The sequence below is a fragment of the Marmota marmota genome, unplaced genomic scaffold (genome assembly GCF_001458135.2).
Source record: "Marmota marmota marmota unplaced genomic scaffold, marMar, whole genome shotgun sequence".
NCBI lineage: Eukaryota > Metazoa > Chordata > Mammalia > Rodentia > Sciuridae > Marmota > Marmota marmota.
This window is the reverse complement of record NW_025999900.1, coordinates 11,708,960-11,714,785: the sequence shown is the minus strand read 5'-3', so window position 1 is coordinate 11,714,785 and position 5,826 is coordinate 11,708,960. Positions and strand designations below refer to the sequence as shown.

General features: G+C 41.9%; 1 pseudogene; it reads left to right on the top strand.

Moving 5' to 3' along the window:
• The first annotated feature begins 587 nt into the window (after positions 1-587).
• Positions 588-1,905, top strand: LOC107143554 (annotated as a pseudogene).
• The last annotated feature ends 3,921 nt before the right edge of the window (positions 1,906-5,826 follow it).

Here is a 5,826-nt window from a genome sequence, read left to right as displayed (position 1 = left end):
AATCATCACAATGTAAGAAACTTGGGCCATCTTGAAAATGGTAGGAGACACTCAGCTGAGTCATCTCTGGCACCCTATTGACCTCAAGGCAACTGTCAGGCACAGAAGTGAGGCTATCCCACACTTTCAGCCCAGACTAGCCAACTCAAATTAGAAATTGTGAAAATAATGCTGTTGCTTTAGACCATCAGAATTAGGGGTAGTCTATGACCAAGCAAAATCTAAGAAAGAAATAGGTTCCAGGATGAGAGTGCAGATATAACAAAATTAAAATTAAATAGCATTGGTTCTAAGACCAAATAACAACCAGAGCCTGCAAAAGCAGCAAAGAAAACGTCAACTAACTCTGAAAAATGGCAAGCAAAAAATTAGCAGATGTTGGGGAAGCAATAAGGAACCTGCTCTAGCAGTCTGGAAAAATGACACCCCATGTTAGAAATAAGAAATAACTGACAGAGGTGCCCTGGGGTGCAGAGTTAGCATCTCCTCCCACTGGTGAAGAAGCAGAGGGGAGCAGTTGTGGGTTCTTCCCCTACCAGGACCATGAGCTGGTAATCCAGGCATCTCAGTCTGGCAAATTTTAAAAGATGTATGGGAATGTAAGCTAGAGGCTTCTGGGGCTCTGCCAGTTCCCTAGAGTGCTGTGCTGCCTGGAACAAACCATTCTGTGGCCATTTTTGCTTGAGCTGAGGTCACCAGGGCAAGAGCATCTGGAGAAGTGGGAGGAGTAGCCAGGATGTGGACTATGTGGGGACCAGGCAAGCCTAGCAGCATGTGTTCCTGATTCTAGAATATTTAAAATGTGCATCAGAGAAGATGAAAAGTGGCCTTATGTAAAACTCAGCCCACTGTTATGGTTTAGATGTGAGATATCCCCCAAAAGCTCATGTGTGAAACAATGCAAGAAGGTTTAGAAGTGAAATGATTGGATCATAAGAGCTTTAACCCAATCAGTGAATTGATTTCCTGATGGGATTAACTGAGTGGTAGTTGCAGATAGGATGTGGCTGGAAAAAGTGGACATTGGGGGCATGCCTTTAGGGTACATATTTTGTACCTGGTGAATGGAAGCGCTCTCTTGCTCCTCTCTCTGCTTTCTGATTATCATGTGAATTGCTTCCCTCCACCACACTCTTCCATCATTATGTTCAGCCTCGCCTGGAGCCTGAGGAATGAAGCCTGTTGTCCATGAACTGAGACCTCTGAAACCACAAACCCCAAATAAACTTGTCCTCCTCTGAAATTGTTCCTGTCAGGTCTTTTAGTCACAACAGAGGAAAAGCTGGCTAAAACACCCATGTTCAGGGGAAGGAGCCATTTACTTGTTCAATGAAGCGGTTTCAAATCAAAGTTCCCAAGGAAAACACCATTCTTGGCTAACCAGTCACTGAGTTCAATCTAGAGGTCATCTCCATTCTGCCACTCCATGGACCTCTATTTCTGCTCCTCCTCTATCTCCTAAAGGCCAAAAAAGAGGAGGAGGTTCAGTCCTAGATCAAGCAACTTGTTGCTAAAAACTTCCTGAACTTGATACATTATTTCCCCATGTGACAGAGGAGGAAGAAATAGACACAAGAAATATTAAAAGAGAAGATATTAAACAAAGAGAAGATATTAAAGTGGCTGGGGAAGAAGTCTAATCATACTATGGCAGCCCTGAAAAAGGATGTAAATGTTGGTACCCAGGTGCAGTCAGCTGCATTTCTCTGATGACCAGGTTTCTAGTAACAAGGAGGAGGATTCTATTCATTATGCCCATGGTCTGATATCTGATTATATCCCTAAAGAATTAAATAATTACTTATCTAAATATTTAAAGCTTCCAGAACCTTCAGCTTCATTGCCAAACCCTCCATCAAAGAAAGCAAAGTTATCAGATGAGCCAATAGAAGCAAAATAAGATTCACCAAGTTAAACTCTGAATATCTGAAGACCCAAAATAAAGCCAGCAAAATACCACAGCCCACAAGGCTCTTTCTCAAATTGACCAGAGTGGAATGAAAAGTACTGATATCTTTTTGGTGCAAAAAAAATTGAAAAATGGAAAGATTTAAAGGTGAAAATAAAGTCTAATAACAAAGAAAAAAAGACAATTGACAAAACTATTTCCTCTGGCAAACTTGAAAGATAGAATACAATATAATGAAATCATGGGCCTTGGCAAGATGATTTCCAGGTAGAGTGTTGAAAGTGTCAGTTGGCTTATTTTAGCTAATTATGATAAGGTAGGGGAAGAGAGAGGTGAGCTAATGGAAGAGCTTTTCTGTTTGCAAGTAGAATTTAGGGGATACTTAGAGGAGTCAGAACTTGCTAGATTAGATAATAAAATTCTCATTTCCACACTTCTAAGCCAGTAAAAAAATACTCAAAGGAAGAAACAGCCTCAGGATAAAGATCAAATCAAGGTAACCTCCAAGCCAACTTAATATTTTGAAAGATTTAAGGCAGTGACTAATAGGCCCTCTCAACTATACCAAGCATTTTCACTAAGATTATTATTCTAGCCAGGTGTGGTGGTGCATACATATAATCCCAGCTCCTCAGGAGGCTGAAGCAGGAAGATCACAAGTTCTAGGTCAACACCAGCAACTTAGAAAGACCTTGCCTCAAAATAAAAAATAAAAAGGTCTGAGATGTAGCTCAGTATTGTAGTGTCCTTGAGTTCAATTCCCATTACCACAATTTGAAGAAGAAAAAACTTAAACAAGATTTTTGTTCTACAGTGGCCTAGCATGGTGCAATGGTTAATTTGAATTGTCAACTTGGTTGGATAAACAGATACTGATGATTAAGAGGCTTCTGGGGGTGTCAATGAAGGTGTGTCTAGGAATGATTGGCATGTGGGATAGCCAACTGAAGTGGAGACCCTCCCTAAATGTGGTCAGCGCCGTCCAATAGGATGATGGCTTGGATGAAATAACCTTTGGAAGCACAAAGCAGCAGCAGCAGATGCAAGCTTGATTCTTCTTGGACAGGTTCTTGATTGCTGCTGCTGCTGCTATTGTCTAAGGATGTTGGACTTTCACTTCTACACTCTTTCCAAGCAGACTCTGCCAGTGATTCTCCAGGAAGTTTCCAGAAGCCTTTGGTCTTAGACTAGGGTAGCACCATTGATCCCTCTTGTTCTGGGGCTTCAGCCTCTTGAACTGTGCAGCTACTGGTTCTTCCAGCTCCAGTCTGCAGATGGCCATTGTGGACAATCCAGCTTCTGGTCACGTAAGCCAACCTAATAAATCCCCTTTTTATAATCATACTTCCTGTTGATTTTGTACTTTTAGAGAACGCTAATATACATGGCTCCTATAAAGAAAAGAGGCCCATCTCAGAAATGTATGTAGAACTTTTATTAAGTGGAATAGATCTGCATCCTATTCCTAGAGAAGCCCACAGAGATTTTTAAGAGAGTTATATTGATGAAATAGTGCCAACTTAGGCTAAAATGGACTGAAACATTTAAAAATTAAAAGGCAACTCTGGACTTCCAACTTTCTGCGAGATAGAAACAAGCTGGGAAAGTTACTTAGTTGCAAAGACCAACCATTTCTTGTGGAAATCAAAGACATCTTAGAAAGTTAAGCTAAGAGCCATGAGGAATAATAGACTGGGTATCCACTCCCAGGAAGTAGAACCTAGCCAGGATTCCAAAGAAAATGCTCCCTGGCAGTGAACTAGATTTCAGAATTGCTATGGATTACTCAGTTCTATGGAATTCCTAATTGTCAGGGGTGGCTCTGGAAATACATGCCCTTAAGTCCTGAGAAAGAGATATTAACAATTATTGTGCCTGTAATCACTTGGGCTTTACCTCCGCTCAGATAATGAAGTATGGCTCTAGGAGTAGGTGGGGTTGGGTTACACTCACCTGTTCCTTTGTAATCCTACCCCTTGCCTCGTTTGAATGACTTCTCCCCAATAAAACCGGGTTCTCTTTCTTGCCTGCCTTGCCTCCTTTGTGGGAGCTGGGTCAGAGGAGCCATCACAGAACCCAAAGAAAAAGGTATGATCTGTCTTTGTGTGATTATTTCGTGCCAGCCCAGTTCACCTGGAGTGACCCTGACTGGTTTAGTTGTGTGTCACAACACCTGATGGGATTTTTTTCTTTTCCTTCTTGAACAGAAATGCCCATTGTGGTTATCTGGTTCTATCTCACCAGTCAGTCATACAACTGGTCATTCTAATTATAGGTCTTTGGGTCAAAAGGATCCCTACCAGAAAAGACTCATGTGAACCTGACACAGATTACTGATGCCATAGATAGGATGAGCTTTTGGGTTTCCTGAGGTGGGAATATTTTGCATGTGGGAGGGATGTGAATAACTCATGGTTAGAAGGATATAGTTGATTGAAGTAATGGTTACCAATTCTTTTCATCTCGATATGCATGGTCCTTTGTCACAAGGCTGCATAGCTATTTCCATTAAGACATATAATATATTTCTTCATGCTCAAGTCTGGGCTTGGCATGTGACTTGTTTTAGCAAACAGAACATTAGCAAATGTGACACAGCTAAGACTTGAAAGCACTTGTCACTGGTGCTCTCTCTCTTTCTTGCTGTGTTAGAATCCTGAAATTGACATGTGATGACTCAAGCAAGTCTTCTGGAGGATAAGAAGTCATGTGAGGGAGAACACAGTCAGCTACCCTCAGCTGCTAGCCTGCCAAACAGCAGACACATGACTACTGAATCCATCTTGGCACACCTGGTACCAGTCACCCCCCACCCCAACTGACCCCACCAGAACCACCATCTAGCTGGGCTCCATCCACAGCCATTCTGATGCACTGTGAGCTGATAAATGTGGGTTTTAAAATCATCTAATTTTAGAGATCAATTATGCAACAAAGGCTTACCTATACACCAAACAAGAAATGCGTACTGAGTATTTACTATATGGAGGTCTATGTGTTTACAGAAGGAAAATGGAAAGTATAAGATACAATCTCTGTTCTCCAGAAGTTTATACAACTTAAATTTAGAAAGAAAAAAAAAATTCAAGAGAACTAAGAATACATGAAATAGAAAGGTGTCCACAGTTGAACAGGTATCAGATGGTTTAAGAAAACAGAAGGGCAGGATATCAGGAAAGACCTCATGGAGGAAGTGAGGTTTGAGCTATTTGAACAGAAAGGCATGATGAACCGTGGAAGTGAGGTGAGGAAGGAGGAATGGGTAAAACAGATGAACAGCACAACAGATGGGGCTCAAAGGGATCTAATCTCTGCCACAACAGTCAGAACTCTGCACCTTTCTGAGGTGTATTAAACCCAGCTTGGATTTATCAGAGGACCCCTGGCATATACGGTCTTTTATAGGCATACCTGGATGGTGCTGCTGAGCAAAACCACCCATCAACCCATCCAGGCCCAAAAATTCCTTCTCAGGCCTTCTGAGCTCCTCTCCAATTCACTTGTTAGTACCTGGCTTCAACCCTGCCCAATCCTTCCTGCCCTCTATAATACCCACAGGCAATTGTCTCAACAGATGTCCCAATAGGGCTTAGACCTCCAGCTTCTGAACCTGCCCTAAGTCCCCTGATTTGGCCTGATGGCCAGATTGTCTTTCTATGCGACTCGTGGTAGCCCCTTTTCTTCTCTACATGTGAATGCAGTTTAAACCAATGACTATCAAACACTAACTTGTGAAAAACACTAGTCCTTGTGGTACAGAATGATCGAGCGAGAGTTCCCTCCCTCTAGCAGCTTAGGAACAGAGCCATACATTTTCTATAGCAGCTGTGGTAGATTATTTGCAAAGATGGCTGCAATAATTCCTTCCACACTGTAGGCATGCATCCATTGGAAGATCTCTAGCACAAGAGATACTT